This window comes from Phoxinus phoxinus (assembly GCF_949152265.1).
Source record: "Phoxinus phoxinus genome assembly, chromosome: 4".
Taxonomy (NCBI): Eukaryota; Metazoa; Chordata; class Actinopteri; order Cypriniformes; family Leuciscidae; genus Phoxinus; species Phoxinus phoxinus.
The window spans coordinates 28,326,519-28,337,409 of record NC_136879.1 but is presented as its reverse complement, the minus strand read 5'-3'; the positions used below and the strand labels follow the sequence as shown (position 1 = coordinate 28,337,409).

Below are 10,891 nucleotides of genomic sequence, written 5' to 3'. Positions count from 1 at the left end.
CTGAGGCTTAAAAAAGCTAAAAGCTAAATGATCAGCATGTTGCCATGGGCACAGGCCTGAATCTAGCAAAAAACTATTTATGAAGTTGTTGGTCTTCCTGAAAAGGGTGCCATGTTCAATTTTAAAATAACCTTGTAGGTAAAACAAAACTAATTAAAAAATGTTAATGACAGAGCCGTGTATTATACAGTTTCACTGTTATGACAAGGTTTAACCCATTCAGACTTAACTTATATGGTGTTTTTTATGATTTATGGCCTTTGATGTTACTCTAATCACAAAAAGAAAAAAGGATTTGATTCTGCTAAATTGATCTTTGGGTGATCTTTTACCCTGCTTTTTGACTTCTAGCCTGTGACAGAGCTGAAAATAATGTATATAAGCATATCGTCCGTCTTGATCTTTATTAAATTGTTTTTGTTTGTTTACTTGCTAATAGATAATTGTTTCTGGAGCAGAGCTAGGCAGGTTCATTTAATTTAAAATCTTTTAAATTCTAGCTAGGGTCAGTTGATTTGTCAAGATGTCCATGGCTGTTTGCTGATCTCTGCAGCTCTGTGATTGCTCACCTGCCACAGACGCAGAAGGACATTAATGATGCTGTAAGTGAGGTTTGCTGTCGGAGTGAGTCATGGAGACTGCGTCAGTTCACCCACGCATGCTGCGTCGTGCGGCCACGTGGAGAACGACATGTGCTCCGCTGAGATGATGCTACTGTACGATGAAAAGCTGAATATTGAAAATGTAGCAGTGATCCTCTCATGTAATGTGACACTCACTGTTGGGCTCAGAATTTAGCTTTGATCCTGTATTCATAAAGAGATGAGGAGCAGTGTGTGTGTGTGTGTGTGTGTGTGTGTGTGTGTGTGTGTGTGTGTGTGTGTGTGTGTGTGTGTGTGTGTGTGTGTGTGTGTGTTGTGTGTGTGTGGTGTGTGTGTGTGTGTGTGTGTGTGTGTGTGTGTGTGTGTGTGTGTGTGTGTGTGTGTGTGTGTGGGTGTTTATGTGTCATTCTCATCCAGCCTTGTCATAATGTGACACGCTGTGCTGACCTTACTACATGAAAAGTGTAGGAAACATCCTGTGTTAGGAGAAGAAGTGGTATCTGAGACGCCAATCCCCAGGGAGCCCATTTTCTGTGGCTTTTTCACACATCCTGTCCTCTTCTTTCAGACTCTTCAGTCACCCATGGTTTACTGAGCCATGAGTTCACTGTTCCTTTACAACAGATATGACAGGTCCTGAATCATAGGAGCCCTGGACATCCCTGTATGACAAGCTTCCACACACTGGTGTTGGTGTGTTCGTGTGTGTGTGTGTGTGTGTGTGTGTGTGTGTGTGTGTGTGTGTGTGTGTGTGTGTGTGTGTGTGTGTGTGTGTGTGTGTGTGTGTGTGTGCATGTCCTCTAACCAGAACATCTATTGGATGGAGGGATGGATGGATTGATGGAGGGATAGATAGCAGTGAGGTGAGTGTATGTAATACCTGTAAGCTCCAGCAGGAGGGGGTCTGTTTGTTCCACTTTGTTCTGAATTGATCAGAGCTGCCTGGGCCTGCAAAACAGACACACCTGTAAAACCAAACACTGTTCTGTTCTACAATTTTTCAAAATGTCTAAACCTGTAGCAAACTTAAAAGTCATGGATATTTCTGTAATGGATATACATTTTCCTAGTTATTTTTGTAGAAACATTTCATTGGCTAGAAATGTTTCTTATGTTTATCTGTAATGAACAACTGGACAAGCCATGAATCATGTAGGGTGTTAGCCTTAAAACACCAAGGTTGCCAGTTTATTCTCAAAATAAGGTGACAGGAGTTGGGATCACAAACCCGATCTGTGACTATTGCGCCCTTGAGCAACTCACTTAACCCCAGAATGCTTCTTGTAATCAGTACTCTGTCTTTCACTTTAAAAGTTAGATTTATGTATTCATACATACAGGAAAACTTGTCAGAGATGAAACTTGACACTATTCTGAGTTCCCTGATATGATACAAACTCCTGACAGGATAATGAATTCAAAGTTGACAGTGTCATGTTGGCCTTTGGGAACTAGAGCAACGAGTGGCCCGAAATCTCCCCGCTGGAGCCTCATGTACCTCCCTTCGACCTTTAGATACATACCACCGCGCATAGCAGGCAGTACAAAGGGCACATGAGCGCACACTCACACACTGAGTGCCTGCTGACACAGCCACCTTTCCCACCATCATGTGGGACAAGCTATTCTATAAGCTCCGTCACTCAGGGAGACCAGCTGACTGGGATATTCTGGGATGGCTGTAGAACCAGATGGTCCAGTTCTCAGCCTTAAATGCTCTTTAACCTCTTCGCACTTTAGAGACCTGCAGTGTCCAACAGCAGACCTATGGAAGACAACACGGACACTCCACGGGCCAAAGCCTTATCACTAAAGAGTCTGGTCATAATTCTCTCTAAGCACAGCATTACTTAACACACAGACAGGTCACCCTCCTCTGCACTGCCAAAACGCCCACAGTGATCTATGCACAGGTGTCATTTTGCACTGAGGACGATATTAGCTGTTTGTCATTTACCGTGGCTTGTAAATTAGCTAAATCTCATTCAAAAAGATGCATTCAAAGTTTTGGTCAAAAGAGTGAAATCGGTCAAAATGGAATTGACTTCATGGACATTAAACCTGTTGCAAGGCTTCTTTAAAGGGGTGGTTGATTATGATTTCACTTTTCTAACTTTAGTTAGTGTGTAATGCTGCTGTTTGAGCATAAACAACATCTGCAAAGTTGCAATGCTCAAAGTTCAAAGCAAAAAAAAAGAAAAAAAATTATTTTGCTTTTAAAGAAATTGCTTTTTAAGGACTACAACACACAGCTGGTAAGGACTACACAACATTCTTTCGGGGTTAGTGACATCACCAACCCTAAAATGTACATAAACCCCGTCCCCTGAACACGATTTATAGATTATCACGACAGAATATGCTAATCAATGACTAGAAGATAACTACACATAAATTAATCAACTAACCATTCAGAAATGTCCTGTTGCATTCTACATGTTGTTGTCACTTCTTGAGTCTCTCCATCATTGTCTGAATCCAGTTTGAACATAAAAGGCTAAACGTTTTTGAAATTTTCAGTGCATGTCTGTTTGAGTGCAAGCTGTTGAAGCTCCGCCCCCTATGCCACGAGCAACAGCTCATTTGCATTTAAAGGAACAGATACAAAACGGTGCGTTTTTTGCTCACCCTCAAAAAGTGACAATTTAAAAAAATATCTGGGATATTTTGAGCTAAAACTTCACATACACACTCTGTACATCTGTTACATCTTGTGAAAAGGGCATTATACAACCCCTTTTAAGCGTTTGAATATCAGATTTAAGTGTCATAGAGGAGGGGAAGATTATCAGTGAATAACGACTTATTCTTGAATTCTTGCACGTTTATTCTTGAACGAGCATTAGCTGGAGGTTTTTGCATGATTTTATGTGCACACTACCTAAAGTGTGGGCTAAGTCAGTTTTTGCAATTTTAAGTTATTTTTACCTTAAAATTTAAGTTTCAAAATCATTCTGATGGTAGCCTACACTGTGACTGACTTCTAATAAGGCTATAATGGCTTCTGTTTCTTTCTCATGCTCCCCCCAAAATGTCTGTTCTGTGAGTAAGAGATTGGTGAGCGGGTATGAAATTCTGCTAAAAGGACTGACTGCTACACACCAACATAGCTTTAGCGAAGGAGTATTATCAGTACAACCAAAGAGGAATAGAAAACAATGGACAATGGTCGTGCAAGGGGCTGGACAAGAGTCAATCTTGGTGTGGCGTTTACTTGTTGGTGAGAGCTTCGTGAAATTAAAGGATGCAAAACAGATGCCAAGATGGTCTTTGTCCTGCTGCACTAGTAAGTAATAGTAGCAAAATTGCTATGTATTCTGCATTTGCATTTAATGTTTGGCTTTGTTAAAAAAGTTGTATATCCGCTAGTTGTAGTTGTTGGCAACGTAGGCTATAACCTTATCTGTGTTGTCCCTCACAGTTTTGTAGTTTGTCTGGGATTACTAAAGTCATAACAGTCTAATTTCAGGAGAGCTTGCACATAAATGCTTCTCATTGCAGGTCAGATGTGAAACTTTGCAACCTTGCAAACGTATCTCTGCTTGCTTCTATTATGTCAAATGTATATTATATGCAATGGGGCCGATTGTGTCTCCAACATTTGATGAAAAACATAAACGCTTAGCAAAAATGCATTCTGTCATTCTTATGTTATTCTTTGGTTATGGTTGTAATATTGCTCACCTTATCAGTCTACATGGTTCTTTTTGGCTTTTGAAATAATTTAGCATGTCAAAAAATGCATGTGCACAGCTAGCAACTGTAATTACAACAGGGTGCATGGGCTCCAAAATTGTAAAAATACACAAAAATACATACTGGACCCACTCAAAACACTTGCACATGGGCCATTAGCACAAAATGTGCTAATGACAAAAATTATACCACACGGACTGCCTGCGAGCCACGGTGCAATCTGGACAAGTGAATTATTCTTTGGGCTTATTGACACATTTCATTTCTGATTTGGATTTTGGTGTTTACCTGACAGATTTGCATATCACATCGTATTCCTGCTTTTATTTTCATTGAAACCATAACCAAAGCTAATCATACTCTGTGGTACTGTTCTAGTGTAATGCCAAATGTTTACAATGTGTGCTTCAGTTTAGTCCTACAGTAGCATCTTCAAAGCCCTCTTAAGATGCTGGATTCAAGAGAGCAGGCCAGCAAATCCTCTTCATTTAAATCTCATTTAATGTGTCCAGCCTCAAGACCTGAACACTCCGTAACCTCACAGACATTCCATCATAAACCCCACCTCACACACACACGCCGCTCATCCAGGCCTTTGACATTTGGTCGCATGAGCGAAGTGTTCAGTCACGCAGATGTCGTTGAACGTGCTGCTAGTGTGACGCTGGAGAGGAGATCTCTCGAGGGAGTGCGCAGTGTGTGGTGTTCTTGGGTCCCGCAGGTCTCCGGGGGGGCCAGAGCGGAGCGGAGTCAGAGCCAGACACGTGTTGGGAAGCCAGAGACCGAGGCGGCCAGCCGCGGGGCTAAGCCAAAGCTGGGATGCATTATCACATTCCTCCATGCAGAGAGCCAGAGCAAAAGGTCCACTAAACAGTCCGCTCGCAAGAATGCAGGCAGCAGGGAAGTTGTGGAATAACACAACATCTTCTGTGTTTATGTAGCAATGCGACTGAGGAATATGGCTCATGTGATTCTGGAGTCACCGCAACACATGAACTCCACCTTTAGATCCCCTGAATGAAAAACAAATAGGTGGAAACCTCAGTTTAATGATGATGTAATATCAAAATGAACCTCTTTGTTTTTAGCCTCGGCAGAAATCCATGTTCTTAAGAATAATCTGAGGTCCGGACTAGAATGAGTGCAGTTTCTCAAAAGAGTAGCGCCTCATACTTTACGTTCCTGTGTCCCAGTGGCTTCGTAGTGTCAGGTGAACAAGGGCATGTACTGTACTATACTTGTCATGGTTCACAGGAAAGGTTATAAATAAACATAAATACACACAGATCACGAGGGCGACAGGGTGTGGATGCAAGCGAAGGGCTCAGGTGAGGGCCTCAGAGAGCTTACACCAACATCTTAGACCACAGACCCACCCCAACGCACTCACTGACCTTCCCTGAATCAAACGCAAACCTCTCCCCTGGAAAAATGGGTCAATTAGCCACAAGAAAGAGAAAGAGCGTGAGAGAGTTTGAGGGAGCGTGCATGTGGGAATGCCAGAGAAAAAGCGTTCTTGCAATCTATTCTGAATTTAAAAAGCTGCTCTGGTAACACAGAAGCCTAACGTGTGTTTGCAAACAGCTATCAACTTTTTCTTTAAATATGCAGGTGAAGGCTCATGTTGGCTTTAAAGCTTGGATATATGATGGTATGTGCAATGAATAGCAAACACTCACACCCCCATTATACAACAGTTAGTTTCAACCTCTGATTTGATTGGCCGAGCTGTCTCTGTTTGAGCGTTCCTGACAGATTGTGAATGCATGCATTAGTGGTGGGAATATGAATTGATTCTTTCAGCAGGTTACATAGTTACAGCCGTAGGTTTTGACAAGTGACTGGCTTTATGAGTGAGTCATTGAATCAATTAATTAATCATTTTCGTGTTCAAAAATAAGGATTTTCTTAGGAAGTGGTTGGCTGCATCCGAACTCGCACACTTCTCTACTATATAGGTAAAAAACAGTATGTGAAAAAAAGTAGTATGTCAGAATTCAAAGTATTCATAAAATAGGAGATGAAAAGTTCCCTGATGACTTACTACTTTCAGCGTGGTTCTGATATGCTCATCTAATGGACACTTTTCTATCCCATGAGGCCATGGGAGAGGATTTGTAAATGGCAGTGAAACAAGGAAACTGATCCTCGTAGGTCAAATAACAATGACAACATGGCAAATGTGGTACGTCCGGATTAAATTCAGGTTACTCCTTATTTCGATGGCCCACTTTAGACATTCTACCAACTATAAGAAACTTGCCAACTACATGTCTACTTACTCTTAGAGGATTGGCAGGCTGTTAGTAGACTGTTTGGTAAGGGTTAGAGTAAGAAGAAGAATTTGCAAAGTTACTTATAGTCAGTAGAATGTCTGTTAGGGAGCATCAAAATAAAGTGTTAGCATACAGTCCACTAATACTCGACTAATACTCTAATTGTTAGTTGACATGTAGTTGTAAAGTTACTTATAATTAGTAGAATGTCTAAAGTGGACCATTGAAATAATGTGTTACCTAAATTCATACATGCCCTATATAGAAGAAAACTCTTTAAAGGTCACAAATTACTTATTCAAAAGAAATACCTACTCAGAGATGAAGATGAATGAAACACTGATTCATTTAGGAATGCAAAAAGTGATTCTTTATGAATGAGTCATTCAATCATGCATTCAACCATTTCATTCGAAAAACCGAATCATTTACGAATGCAAAAAGGGATTGTCTTTCTGAATGAGTCATTGAATAATTTACTCAACCGATTCGTTCATAAACACTGATTCATTCAGCAACAAAGGCCCTGTTTACACCTGGTATTAAGATGCATTTTTGGTCGATCGGATCACAAGTACGAGGGAGACACATTCCCGTTTACACCTGGTGTTTTATTCCATCTCTCTTCTTCGATGGAAGGGTCTATGGGAGTTTTTATACATTTGGGCAAAATAATGGCCAAAATTAGCTTTCGTTTCTAGTTTGTGATAGAAATATGAAATGGTGAGAGAACATTGTGCTTGGTACATTTTCCGTCTTCAAGCAAAACTTGAGTCTGCAAGCTTAAATCCCGTCTGGTTAGCGCACTTCCCATAATGTTTATGCATTATGTCAGTAGGCGGAGAGCAGGCGGTCTTTTGTGGCTGTTCGAACACATTCGACTGAGCTTTTACACTACGAAAGCAGTCAGGTTGGATGTGTTTTCAACTACCTCTGGAAGTGGTTGAAAGTGGACAAGCTCAAAACGTCTTAGACCCCATTTACACATGTATTTAGCATCGTCCACCAGTGATCGACCGAACAAAACGCATCTTAATACCAGGTGTAAACAGGGCCAAAAACTGCCAGTATATTGTGTTGCTTAGAGCACAGAAGAGGATATTGTAGCATGAAAATGGACAGTTTTAGTATTTTTTATTTAAACAAGCAAGTCTTCTAAAGACATACAAACCTGTAACATTGTTTGAAATGAAAATTCACCCTGTATATTTTGAAATTGCATTTCTGAATGATTTATCCATGTTTCATTTTTGACCTATCAGAATATCTTAACTCAATCTTCTTATGAAACTACGTACATACTCAGGTGACGTGTCAGATTTCTCCAATCATTTAGTCACTTTAAACTCCGCCTCTTTCTTACTGGTCTCCACCATACTTTTTTTTTCTTTTTTGATAATGTTTTACTTGGACGTACGTCTCAAAACTGTATAGGAAAAAAAAAATCTATCGATACTTCTCTTTCATTGCAACTTAATCCACCATCTTAAGAATCCACCAGCTAACTAACTATGAACCCAACTAACCCTATAACTCACTAGCATGGATATATATATATATATATATATATATATATATATATATATATATATATATATATATATATATATATCATGTGAGTTAGATAATATGTTCAATAATGTTTTGGTAATTTGTGATTAACACGCATCTATGGTTTATGTGATCATAATTTAACACAAATATGCGTACTTGCTCTCAAACTTTGCCTTACTTGTTGTTTTAGGGACTTCAGCCCAGGTCCATGTTCAGGCCCTGACTATAGCCGCTCCCACAGTCTTGTGAATTCATTAGATGCTGCTGGAAAATCCCATATGCAGAGTGTCTGAGGGCTGGATGACTCAGAGCATATGTACACCCACACCAATGTATGAGTAAGTTAGTGGCCTCCTGGTTAAATAAAGCAGTGTACATATAGAAGCACGCAGCCAGCAGATCCAGAAATAGCCAGCGGAGAGATCCTGTTTGGAAGATACTAGAATGAAAAGGTGAAAGATTGATTAAATGAGTACATTTCTGCGCAGGAAGGAATGGATGGAGAGGATGAAGAATTAGAGTGGGGAAAATACAGGCAGTTGAAATTAATTTAAAAACATTAATCTGTCATCTTTGTACCTTCATGCTTAATCCTTGCAGCGACGTCATTACAGGACCTGTCCACCAGACGATTCCCTTCTCTGTTTAAAGGCTGGTTATGTAATTCTATGGAAAGTCTGACCAGGGGAACTAGACGAGCTAGACAATCTCATTAAAGGGACATGATGCGTCTGCGTACGTCTCCCTCGACACTCCCTCCCTCACACTTGAGCTTTGAGCCACAAGCCTTTTTTATATCACTTATTACTTTCTATTGGGTACATTTCTGATATATAATTCCTGGAATATTAATGACACTGTACACACTGCAACCTCCTCTAATTCTCTGACCTCGTATGATTTGCTGTGGTACCATCTGGTCTGTCAGGCCCTTTAGTCTAATGGTCTGAGAGAGATCAACTGTCTGCTAGGTGACAAAACATCGGATTGTTTTGGGGTGAACGGGACAACCTGACAATGGTAATCCTCTTTTTAGACTTACGTCTACGACCAATTATGCGTGTTTAGGTTTTGTTTAGCTTCAAAGGGCACCAAAGTTCAAACTGTTTTATGTAAACATGTAAACAATATAATGGTATATTTAAAGTAAAAAAATATATATATATATTTTCTATATAAAAATTATTTAAAATGTATATTTTGTATTTTATATGAATATTTTATTATTATTGTATCATTTATATATAATAAATTAATAACTAACATTTACATGCAGTGACAGTTATTTACAGCAATGGGTATGATTACTCACTTTAAAGCAAATAATCTGAAGAAACTAAAAAAAACATTTTATTTTAAGGTGAAATAATTGTGCATCTTCATTTTCAAATATGCATTTTTTTTGGAAATTGCATTTAAAATACACGCGGCTTTGTATAATAGTCTTTGTGGGACTGTAAATTCCACCACGTCATTGACACGTACAGACGGACAATATAAAGCTGTTCTGCCACAGTGCGGTTAGAGGAATGAATGTAGTTCCTTTTTCCTCGTGAACAGTGTGTGTGTCCATGTGAACAAGGTGACATGACAAGCAACAGCAGCATGGCATGTTGCCTAGCGCTATTGTTTAATAAAAAAGGAACAGTGATGTTTCCCACACTGGCTCATTATTGCTCTCAGCTGATCTTTCTCAACGGGCTGAGGCCTGTCAAACCCTGCGTTTGGGTAAGTAGTGCTATTTAAGCAATAACATGAGGGAGAATGCTGTTGTTCTGAATTGCACGGCTGGGATCTGGTCACAGGCATGAGGGAGGCTGTTGTACAAAAGCAGATTGCGTGTTATTGCTTTTGTACAACAGGTCAATAAACAAGAAATTAATATTGAGTAACTTGTATTTGACAAACAATATTGTCAGTTCTTTGTCTATTTGTGTTCTGCCAATGAAATAGTTCCAAACAAAGTGACAGCAGAATTCAAACGTCCTCCATGGAAAAAAAATGTCATACAGGTTTGAACCTACATGAGTAAATGATTTTCATTTTTGCGTGAACTCTCCCGTTAAAGCACACTGTCAAAACGTAAAAGGAGTGATCATTTACGTCAGCACTGAGTTAAACAAATGAGGAACATTTAGACGCTGTAAATCTGGGCCATAGGCCATTCCCGCAGTGAGTGTCAATGACATGAACAGCAAAGATCAGCTGGGATGCAGATATATAAATATGGAGCCCTGTAGTGTAGCCTACATGCTATAAATGACACTGACAGCCTTACATTCCATGTGACTTTATTTTTTACAAAGCAATTTTTTTTCTTCTTCCTGGCTATAAGACCGAACAGTCACCATGAATCACCCTCAGTCTCTTGAGGCCGTTGTACAGTACTGAATTACACATTGTGCCGCTTGCCAGTCAGACAGGTTACATGACACCCGCTGTGCAACAGGCAGACTGCGGTACATTGACCCGGTAATAGGAAAAAGGCACCGGCGTGCCACAAGCTTAAGGGCAAAGGCCAGGCAGGATTGCGGGATCCTGGAACAGTGTTGCGACACGGACGTTTCGTCAGGTGAATGATCTCCTGCTTGCCTGGAACTCAAGGTAATCTGGTTAAGCAGCTTTAACCCTGCGGACGGGGGGAATTTAGACTAGTTGTAAAACCCCTTTGCACCGAGTGTGGATCAGTTCTCCTGGCTCTGTGGCCAAGCCGTCCATGTGGAGATAAATGTTTCATCAGTCCACACAAACGGGCTTCTGTTT

General features: G+C 40.2%; 1 protein-coding gene across 3 annotated transcripts in view; it reads right to left on the bottom strand.

The window, feature by feature from the left end:
- Window positions 1–8,790, bottom strand: part of aipl1 (aryl hydrocarbon receptor interacting protein-like 1) — a 15,356-nt gene extending 6,566 nt beyond the window's left edge. For 2 of the 3 annotated variants that reach the window (XM_079609830.1, XM_079609829.1), the window contains exons 1-2: window positions 3,011–3,166; window positions 1,483–1,550 (exon numbers count right to left, since the gene is read on the bottom strand). The gene's annotated coding sequence lies outside the window, so the exon portion shown is untranslated. Of the gene's footprint in view, window positions 1–1,482; window positions 1,551–3,010; window positions 3,167–8,306; window positions 8,568–8,707 lie in introns of those variants that run through there. The other variant, XM_079609831.1, reaches the window with a different exon arrangement.
- Between the last annotated feature and the right edge of the window lie 2,101 nt (window positions 8,791–10,891).